We start from the raw sequence: 11336 nt of genomic DNA on the forward strand, positions 1-11336 counted from the left end.
TGTGGATGATTAAAGCTAGATGATTGCTCAAAGTCTTTATTTTAAGGCTTACTCTAACGTATTCAGTTTGAATGCGTGGATTAACGGTGTCAATTAGTACAGGTGCCAAATCTGGCTCGCTTCACACGCTGTGGTTCGTGCATAGCCACCTACACCATACGGGTTCGAGCAGTCGCTGTGAGTGCTGGATGTTGATCAATGTGCGAAACAGGGAGGGAAAGTAAAAACAGATGGTGAAAGGCCACTGCCATTCCTCTTCTCTGACTGCCAGTATCAGTATCCTCTCAGCGCTCTGCTAAATTAAAACAACCACCATCCCATTGATTCCATCTCTGACAGGAGCAATACATCAAAGAGAGAGGAGAGAGGTGCACGGCCGGCCCGTGGCATATGCACTTGCTTAAGGGGCAAAATGACAGGTAGGCACCTCAAGACAGTTTTTATTTTCGGAAGTGCATCCTGGAATCACCAGTGGGCACCCCTCTAACAATATATTGCAAATGTCATTTAATAGTCACTTTAAACGTACTGATTACAGTATGGTTACAATAAAATACGAAGAGTTCAGATGCAAAACCCTCTAAGTGCATCTGACTTTTTGTAAATTAGTATTTTTATCATGCTTTTTTGTTTAGATTCAATAATTTCACTTTAAAGGCGGGGTGCATGATCTCTGAAAGCCAATGTTGACATTTGAAATCACCTAAACAAACACGCCCCTATCCCAATAGAATCTAGACCTTATTTAGATAGACCCGCCACACACATACGCAACCCAGGCAACAATGTTGGTTAGTAGACACGCCCCTTACTGCTGATTGGCTACAAGTGTGTTTTGATACTCGACCCGACTTACTTTTCACAAATGGCAATGAAAAAGGTTTTAGTCTGTAATTGAAATGACTTATTTTCACAAATGTCAGTTTATGTCTGTTATTCCACTGGTATTTAACAAATTTGTGTCTTTCGCTGCAAACCCCTCTAAGTACATGCACTTTTTTGGCAAAAACTCCACTTCTAAAAAAATGTGAATGAGAGAGTTTTTTGTATCACTGTTTTAACCAACAAAAACACAAGCTTTATTAGATGCAGCCTATACGCTTCTGAAATGTTGACAGGAGACGAGAGAGGAGGAGATGGGAAGGGAAGAAAGAGGAAAGAGGAGGGAACCATCCTCAAAGACCACCATCCCACTGATTCCATCTCTGACAGGGGCTATACATCACAGAGAGAGGAAAATGAGTAGAGAATAGGTGAGATAAGATGGGAGATGAGGAAAGTGGAAAGGAAGAGGAAAGATGAGAGGAGAAAAGAAGAGAGAAGAACAGAGCAGAGAAGAGATACAAGAAGCGAGGAGGAGAGATTGGAGTGGTAAGACAAGACTTTAACACTGCAGGGTCATAGAGTTAAAAAGACGAGACATTGAAGGTAACTAAAAATCTGATTAACGCCTTGATTGAACAATGCTGTTGTTTTCTGCTCCTTTCTTTGCCATCTTTTCTTTAGAACGGACAATGCGGGCCTCCCATGGGAAAGGAGGGCATTCGAGCTGATTGCCTGACTAATGACTGACTGATTCGCTCCAATCACACGGCCCTGCAGCCAGAGTCTTTGATTGGACACAATCAACTCAAATGGACCGGTGGAGTTTTCCAATGCCTTGAATCCATCATTATTGTTAACCAAGCAGCTAAGAAGAATAACCACCCACTTATTAGAGGTGCAAGATCGATTAATCTCATTGTTCGATTTTAGGTCGCTATTTGATTTTAAAACAATCTTGATTCATCACTGTTCTTGAGTTCACAGGTTTTTCTATTTTATGAGATTGCTACAGGTAAACAGGCTTGACTCGCTGTCCATTATTAATGAGATCCCTTAACCGACCTTAAATCAACCCCTAGAGAATTGTACTAATGAAAATTATATGTATAATACAAATATTAGCAATTGAGGTGGGTTGAGATGTGAAGGGGAAGAGTCACTAGAGTGAGGTGGGAAGATAATTATAGACGCTTGACTAAAATTTCTCAAAAATATGAGTTTTAATACATGACAATGAAATTTAACCAGCTGAAATGTCTGAAATATAAGTCAGCTAAGTTAATAGCAGGTTTCTGAACACAAAAGAAGATATTTTGATAAATGGAGGTAAGCACACAGTTGACAGTACCCACTGACTTTCATAGTATCCTAGTTTGGTAGTTAATTGGGTACCGTCAACTGTGTGGATATGAAAATATCTTATTTTGTGTCCAACTCATATAGGTTTAGAACAACATAAGGGTGAGTAAATTATGCAGAATTTTAATTTGATGGGTGAACTATCCATTTAAATATATGAAGAGTTTGATTCCAAAATGCAATAAATCCATTTTGACCAATTTGGGTAAAAATGTGTTTTCTATACCAAGTGACAAGATGAAAATTGCAAAAAATTGTTACAAACTTTTTACATAGCATCTTGAGGTTATATAATAACATAAAAAATTTGATTCCATAATTAGATTTTCAAAGATTTATTATAAAAACTGATTCTTTTTCCGCAAAATGCAATAAATTCATGACAAGTTTTTTTTTCAGAGTGCTATAAATCTATTGAATCAATATATGAATGTGCATTCATTTTTGCCATGTTATATTCATTTAGTTGACTAGTGGTATACACTGATTAAAAAAATAAACATTAATGGCATTAATCAAAACACTTACTTTGTAATATTAAAAACACTGTGATTGCTGCTATCATCCTTGGGAAGTCGTCGCTGAACTTTTTTGACAGCGATCAGCTGTAAACTGTAATGGTACTGCTCAATTTTCGTTGACTTTGCGAAGAATAATGTAAAGTTTTTCATAAGATCCCTGGGTCAATGTGTTAGCATGACAGAAGCTTGGTGCTATCGTGTGAGAACAAACAACAGCTGGCATTTTTCCTTCGCCCGTGTGCCTCTCATTTAAATAATTCAAATTTGATGGCTTACGTTTCTTCCCAGCCACAGAAAACCGCCACAGGTTTATCAATGCCATCAAAATATTATTTTGTTTTTGTTTGTTTGTTGATCACGAAGTACAAAGTAGATGAGGAAAACTAGGATTCTGTGTGTATTCAACGCGGCGCCATTATTGTTTACAGTGCGTGGAATGGTGCGCTGTGATTTGTTGAGTTGATTTATTGCATTCTTCAGAGACGGAGGACTGGCGTTTGTCGCGTTTTGGAAAAAAGAGAGAAAAGATGATAGAATAAGACGGCGGATATCGGATTTTGCAAAAAATGAAGAATTAACTTTTTTTATACTGACCAGAAACAATACTGATTTTGCCGGTAACTAGTTTTTTTTTTAAATGCCGTTTATCGCGTTTTAGAACCAAACTCTTCATATTAAGTAGATACCGCACCTCTGCAATAATTTTTCCTGATGATTGCATCACTCCAACACCTCCTTTATTTTTATAAAGATTCATTTCTTTCAGCAGATGGAACTCTCCATTGCAGACAGCAAATCAAACCTTTTACTATTTATCACTCTCAAAGATTAAAACGAACATATGAACTCATGAATAGTTTATGCAACAAGACCTAACACTTATTAGGTATTCAGTTTATATCATATAATAAACAACACACAAAACACTTAGGGTGTGCTTCATTATTACATATAACAGTGTGAGTCTTAGGAAATAGCTGACAAAAGACACAACCCTCAAGGCCTAGCCAGGAGTTACAGAGGAACAAAGATGGTTTGTGGGATTTCGGAGTCACATTAATTAAAAGCGGCTCTAGGTTGAGTGGCAGACAGCCTGTAGGCTCAGCCAGAAAGAGAACTCGAATGAATTATGGAGAGGGTCTGTAAGCCAGCCAAACTCAGCATTAGACTTTTACACAATCTATCCTTTTTGCCCTTTTCTCTTACAGGTTCTGCCCTCTGCTTCCTTCTTTTGCTATATCCGATTCTCTATTCTTCTTTGTCATGCTTTATCTTTTCCATTCATTCGGTCTTCTTTGTCTCATGCATGATGTCTCCGTATCTATTTTCCCATCATCCTTTTCAATTGAACACATTTGATTTGAATAAATGTAATATGTAGGTCTATACAGTATATGATAAGGAAGTTTTAGCAAATCCATATTGCTGACCTAAACCTCACAGTGCCTGTAAAAGCCAAAGTCATTTTTTGTGATTTAATGTTTTCTACATAATTAAAAGAAAAACATAACCTAATATATTTAATATTGACTGAGTAAGGCCATCTCAAAAATTGAAATCAATATAAAAAAAATCAATGAGTGAAATCACCTACTTTATTGATCTTTTTCCACATCATTCCTACAGTATTTCACACGCTATAAGGATTTTCTCTACGTGCTCATTAAATGAATAATTCAAATCTAATTAAATACGGTGCTGTTTTGAGGATGATATGATGAAACAGAAGCAGGAATCAGTCGGCTAAGTTCTGCAGTCTGGCATTGGGTTTCTGTACAAGCAGCACATCCAAATCTCTTTAGCTGCTGCTCTGTGTGAGAGCTGATAATGTCAGTGATATAGTGTCATCTTTGCCAGTTGCCATGGAAAAGAGATCTATCTCCCTTCTCGAAAATAAAATGTAATAATTCAGCATCTCCACAAATACACCATTGAATACATTAAAATGTCTTTAGAAACATCATGGTATTTCTGTATGCTCGCTGAATGCAAAACACAGCGGTGCATTGTTGTGCAAATAAGTTGGGGAGGACCGAATTTGTTGCACAGGTGTCTTCTGCTCTGCATGAAATTGGCACAAGAAACATTTACACAGAAGCAGGATTACTTTCAAAACAAACAAATTAACTCAGAGACGTTGACTTATTTACAGGCTTCTCTAAATGTGCATTATGTGATTTCATTCCTTATTATAAAGTTTAACATTTTGAAAAGTGTTTACAAAAGTGACTAGCATGCATGATGCATAAATAGCAGTCAGTTTGAGTCCAAATAAAATAAAAATGGTCAAAATATGTACCCTAGCTGCGGTACCCTTTCAAAAAGTACACCTTTGGACCTAAAAAGTTCATAATAGTGCATCAGAGGTGCATATTGGTACCAAATCTATCTGTACCTAATGGTACATATTAGGATCTTTTTAAATGGTACCAACCCAGGTGACAGCTAGGGGGGAATATTTCGACCATTTTTTTCTAACAGTGTAGCATGCACAGTCATAAAGGTTTTTGTATAGCTACCAAAAACATGTACAAATACCTTCCTCCCTTCCTCTTTTCTTTCCCTTTCTCTTTGGAGATTTGCACATGAAAAAGTGCAGTCACATAAAAGAGCACAGGCTGTAAGGGTCCTTCAGTTTGCACAGGGATGCCAGGGGCCCTGCCCTTCATCTTGTCTTTCCTTTCTTTAATTAGCCAGGAGAAAATTGGGCTTTTCTTCTTCTCTCTCCTGATTGCCTCTTTTGTTCTAATACAGCTCAGATACGAATTGCTTTTTGGTCGTGGGGAACTAGAGCAAAGCAGACCACAGTGGAGCAAGACTATAATGATAATGAACACGGCCTCTTTAATGCAACTTCACGGTTTCATCCATAGACAGAATATCTGCTCTCAACAAGTGCCATTTCCCTGATTCAGACTGGAGTGTGGCTTTTCCTCACGGACATTGTAGAGATACAGAAAATGCCATTTTAAATGCTTGTTTTGCAATATTATACAGTATGATAGTTTGGATGTGTTTGGTGAGATCTGGCCTTTATTTGGGAATGTATAGGAGATTTTGGAGAGTTGTTACAGATGATGTGGGATTTTTTTGGAATAATCTTTTCTTGGTTGCACCAATGGAAAATTGCAACTGCTTGGCTATGACTTACACCATCTGGATGAACAGACCTGAGAGAGTCTTTTGGATGATGGTATATGGAAATGGGTCGCATTGCGAAATAGTGCGATCTGATATTGGGATCTTGCTTTAATGTAATTATGCCCAACATAACAGCCTGTAGATTATTTAATCAAGCAGCAATAGTAATTTGTACCAAACAATAATAAAATATTTCATCTTAGCAACCAGATGAAACATCATAGTGACCAGCTAAACCACCTCAACTACCTTAAAGACCGTATCAACACCTAGCAACCAGTTAAAACCAGCTAAAGCGCACATGGTAACATGCTAGCATCATGTTATCATCAATGTAAGAGTTTTGACACAGCAAGCACCACTTACGTTTTACATTCACGCATTTGGCATAAGCTACAGTACCATGGGATTGAACCAATGACTTAATGGAGTGCTCTACCACTGCTATACAGGAATATTTTCTTGTGAAAGTGTATCTAGTTCATTTTAGTGCAGAAAATACTACATTGTATTGTAGGTTTTAAAATGGCTTAAGGCTTTGTATGTCCTTGTGGATCAACGTTATTTATTATAGGGTGACCATACTTGCCATTTTTCCCGGACATGTCCAGGCCAGGCGTGTCCTGCAGAAGTTGCATTGGCCGACCGCATATGTCATCGAGGTTTAATATTTCAGATTCTATTTCAGAAAAGCAAACTTACATTTCAAGTTAGAATAAGACTATAATGATTGTATGTCTTAAGAAAAAGAAATCTTGTAAGGGAAATTAATTTTATATAGTTTTAAGTGAAATGGATCTTAATGACGTATGCGGTCGACAAATGCATCTTTCGGAGGACACACCGGAAATCATGGCCAGGACGTGTCTGGGAAAAATGGCACATATGGTCACCCTAATGTATGAATGACTGACGTAGAAATAAATAAGAATCCAAACAAATAGCTTTCTTTTCTTTATTGATGTTTCATTTCATTTCACTGTTGTTTGTGTAAGGGGCTATTGGACTACAGCATGTTAGTATGGCATAAAGGTACTTACCAACTACTAATCTGTCAATTATAAAAACACAAAGATGGACAAATTGTCTTTTATATTCAATATAATATCATCCCAGGCTGAAAGAGAAGAGAACCAATATAATAAAATAATGTCTGCCTAAATGATTTCAAAAGACTGTGAGCGTGCATATGTGAGTGCGTGTGTGTGTGTGTGTGCGTGTCTTTAAATGTGTACGTTTTTGTTGTTTGACCATGGTCACTGGGCCGCAGTGAACACATCACTCACTATTCTTTGAGTATGAGTTAGAAGCTCTCAACGGAGAAGCAGAGAGTGACCTTTCTCCCTTCTTATTCATTACCGTTCCCCTTGAGCAGTCACAGGGATACATCACACACACCCTCTTCATACACAAACAGACAGGCGTTTCATGTTTTTTTGATAGCACATTTTTGATCTTTTCAGCTTTAACTAAAAACTATTTGGTCTTTTTTAAAGGGCCAAATCATCTGCCTCCAAGATAACATTGTGTTAGCCGCTGTGAACTAGAGTTGTTATCACAGTTATGGAAAATGAATTACTGACTTTAATCCTGTTGTGTGCATAACTTTTTATTTCTCTCTAAAACAAATGCCTGATTAAAAACTGCTTAAAGCTCAGGAGATGTTAAGCAGGTATTGGACTGTTTTATTTTTTAATCACTTTGCATTTATCATATCAGCAGACCACAGATAAAATATTCACATTCTTCTACTCTTGCATGTCTTTGTCTATTTAGTATTTTGGGTACCAGTATGCCTTTCATGTTGTTTTTCTATAATGGCATGTTAATCAATTTATCTACACAAAGTTTAAAAGTGACCTTTTTTCTATTTTTAGTGTCTGTTGCCTTTACTACGACAGACAACTGAGTGTTTTGGTTTCCATGAGCTGGGTCTTCCTGTGCCTGTTGAGAAAAATATGGATGCTACTTGATAACATTAAGGTATTTTAGACTATATTCATGAGGTCCTGTAATAAGATATTTGGTATATACAAGTACATACATTGTTTACAACAGGAACAGAAAACAGGGTCTATATCAGTGGTTCTCAAATTGGGCTCGAGATGGTGCCAGGGGGGCCCCAGTTGTATGACATTTTATAAAATACATTAATTTATCATGAATTCTGTGTAATTAAATCTAAAAAAATAAGGCTACTAACCAACAGAACTACTCTGTATAAAATAATATGTTTTTTTTTATTAAAATGTTAAATTTTTGTACAGTTTTTTGTCATAAATTTTCTTTTAGGGGGCCGCGAAGGAATGCACTGTACACAAGGGGGGGCCACATGCGGAAAAAGTTTGAGAACCACTGGTCTATATCAGTGGTTCCCAACCTTTTTTGCCCCAAGTACCCCCACAGCCCTATCAGTAAGGCTCAAGTACCCCTTCATCGAAACTAAACCTAAGTTGTGTTTTAAAGATAAATAATTAGTAATATTTATTAATTTTAAACATTAAAGTAAAAAGCACTGACTGATGTAGCATGTTTATTTCAACAAACCACTATCATTGCGATCAGTGTTTGCATTTGATCAGCTCATTTGCATTTTAAAAGACACACCCAAAAACGGCACATTTTACTCAGCCCTACAAAATGGCAATTTTGACATGCTATAATTAATTATCTGTTGGGTGTTTTGAGATAAAACTTCACATATGGACTCTGGGAACGCCAAAGACTTATTTTACAAATTAAAAAAATGTAATCATATGACCCCTTTAAGGGACAGATTTACTAACAGCTTGCGCAAACCATCATTTTGGCGTTAAATAACGACTGAACTTACTAAAGACACGCAGTAGATATTTAGCTCTGAAAATGTGTTATTTTTGCGACCTTATTGCATTTGCATTTGTGGAAGTTTTCCTTTTAGAAGCAACATTAATGCGAGGAGAGTATTAAATTTTGCCAGAGGAACATACTTTAAAATATATATATATAGTTTGCCAAGCCATATGTTTAATTTGCTGAAGAAAAGAGGAGGAGAAGTCACGAGGAGAACTCAAATCAGGTATTTCAAACTTCTTTTACCGTTCATCTTTCGTCCTCCGGTTCTTACTTTCACTTAGCTGGAATTTCACACTCCGCAATCCGCATTTTCATTGCGATGTCCTGCCGAGGTCTCTTATTTGCGACCCTGTACTAATTTGCGCTGCTCTAATAGATTGCAATGGTCATTATAGAAATGTGCTTATGTCATTATTGTGCCTGTGTATTTTATTTGCGCCTTTGTAGTAAATCACACGCAAATTATCCACTCCGGCGCTTATTTGGAATTGAGCTCTAACGTCCTTTTTAGTAAATGCCCTAAATTTACTACAATCTCAATTTAAGTTACTGATAATTAAAGTGTGCAAATAAGTTAAATTATTCAGTTCAAATATTAAGAGAAACAAAATGTGTTAAGACATTCTCTATAAATACAAAAGACATCAAACGGGACAATATGTTAGCCAAAAACAATGCAAAAGTTTTTTTTGCATAATTTGAAAATGTAATGGCAGCGGGAATGAATACTATTATAGCATTATTTGAACATTATTTATAGTTAATAAACTTTGTGTCTTTAGAAACTATTCAGGTTCATTGAAAATAGTCAGATCTTTCTTGAGTTGGACATCGCTATTGCGTTTTGGATCATGCAGCGCATTTACTCTTGACGCCTAATTATATTAATGATAAGATTAAAATTACAAAGTTGTCCTTTTTACAATGCTTTCCTCACAAATATCAATCTTAGGTAAATGACTGGACAAACGAAAGACATTTTTATTAAAAGTAAATGAGATCAAAGTAAAATGTAAATCTTTTCGCGTACCCCCTGGAAACTCTTCACGTACCCCCTGGGGTACGCGTACCCCCGGTTGGGAATCACTGGTCTATATAATCTATATTTGCAAGACACCACCAAAAACACCCTCTTGTTCGAACAAACCAAGAGTCTTGGTCAATAAAGCCTGGGACAACAATAATTAAGCAGTGACATGAGCTGACTGGGGGTTTACCTTGCAACAGGTGTTTTGGGGGGCAAAAAGCAGAAACGTGTGTTCCCTGCTAAAAGCTGGCAGGTTTTAGATGTTCTTCCAGCCTGGTTTTAGCTGGTTTAGATAGTATACCAGGCTGGTTTTAGAAGAGTTTTGGGAGATTTTTTTACCTGGGCAAAAACAGTTGATCCACTAGCTAAAATCAGCTGAAAGTTGTGGTTTTGCTAGTTTGCAAGTGAACCGCGCTCCAGCCCATCTTTGCAACCCGGCCGGAGAGCGATTAACCAATCCACGCCCGGGCGCGGAGTGATCACACTAGTCAAACGAACCAGGCTTTGGGGGTCAAACGCGCCCGTGGTTTAGATAGGGTGAGTGCACCCTTAGTTGTCAGGTCTTCCACTCTGACCAGCTAAGACTAGTTCGACCAGCCAAAAAAATTTCCAAAACTCCCTGTGTGAAGTGGCAACATTACCTCATCAATAAACGATACACTGCTGAAAAAAAACAGCACTTGCTTAACATTTTTACACTGATCTCCATCGCCCTATGGATAGCTTCTTCAAATATAATTTTATTTATACAATAACTTTTATAAAAATTACTCACCAGTGAGCTCCAACATTGCTTTACGATGCTAAATTGTCCAAAAGTCTGTCTTTTATGATAGACTAGTAAAAATGGTGAGGCCGACCAGTCCTTAAACAGTCAGACACTGCCCAGCCATCAGCTTAGTGTCAGTCAATCACAGGCACTCTGATGATGATGCACTTGCTATTGTCATTGCACATGGTTTGCAGTGACCAAATGAAATCAATCTTTCTGTCATTTTTGAGTCTCACTTGAGCGCTATCCATCTTCTGAAGCTAATGGGTGTGGATGGACAATACAGCAGTTCTAGGATTGTCTCAGGATAGCCTCTATGTCTGCCTGCCCCTCCTTTACTTGTTTTCTTCATGGCTGCCTGTTGATATTACTTTACCTGTGCAACAACAGAATCACAAATGGCCCGATCACGTTCTGTAATAAATATTTTAGATTTAAGATCTATTGAATTTTTTACTTTTAGTGCTTGCATAGTCTGTGCTTACTGTATCTTAGCAAGTGATGCTTTTCTGTATAAGCATGGCACAGATTTACTCATGGGCACAGTTGCTATAAAAAGATAAGGGGTATCAGACCGTGTCCTTCACCAGCTTTATTTATATTATGAGAACGTCTGGTACCTTGAAACAACTTTTATTGCCTTTTACGTTCACCCAACCTGGATATATTGGCACATTGTGTCCATGACTTAATCCTCTTTGGAACACTCAGTCCGATTTGGAATGACCAGAAGATAAACCTTTATAGCTGCAGTGAATGGACCGCCGTATGCAGACGGACTGCCAAATCTTTCTCTCCCTGTCATTTTTCAGTTTTTTCCGGAAGTCTGGATCCGTCTCCGTTCTCCACCTCCAGA

This window comes from Paramisgurnus dabryanus, chromosome 19, assembly GCF_030506205.2.
Source record: "Paramisgurnus dabryanus chromosome 19, PD_genome_1.1, whole genome shotgun sequence".
Taxonomy (NCBI): Eukaryota; Metazoa; Chordata; class Actinopteri; order Cypriniformes; family Cobitidae; genus Paramisgurnus; species Paramisgurnus dabryanus.